Below are 356 nucleotides of genomic sequence, written 5' to 3' on the forward strand. Positions count from 1 at the left end.
ACTCAGTTTGTTTCCTGAGATTAAGAATTCCTCATATCAGTGAGATCGTATGATACATGTCTTTCTCTGTTTGACTTATTTCACTCAACATAATACCCTCCAGTTCCATCCACGTCGTTGCAAATGGCAAGATCTCATTCCTTTTGATGGCTGTATAATATTCCATTGTATATATAAACCACATCTTCTTTATCCATTCATCTGTCGATGGACATCTTGGCTCTTTCCACAGTTTGGCTATTGTGGACATTGCTGCTATAAACATCGGGGTGCACGTACCCCTTCGGGTCCCTACATTTGTATCTTTGGGGTAAATACTCAGTAGTGCAATTGCTGGATCATATGGTAGCTCTATT

The sequence above is a fragment of the Neomonachus schauinslandi genome, chromosome 3, assembly GCF_002201575.2.
Source record: "Neomonachus schauinslandi chromosome 3, ASM220157v2, whole genome shotgun sequence".
Lineage (NCBI taxonomy): Eukaryota > Metazoa > Chordata > Mammalia > Carnivora > Phocidae > Neomonachus > Neomonachus schauinslandi.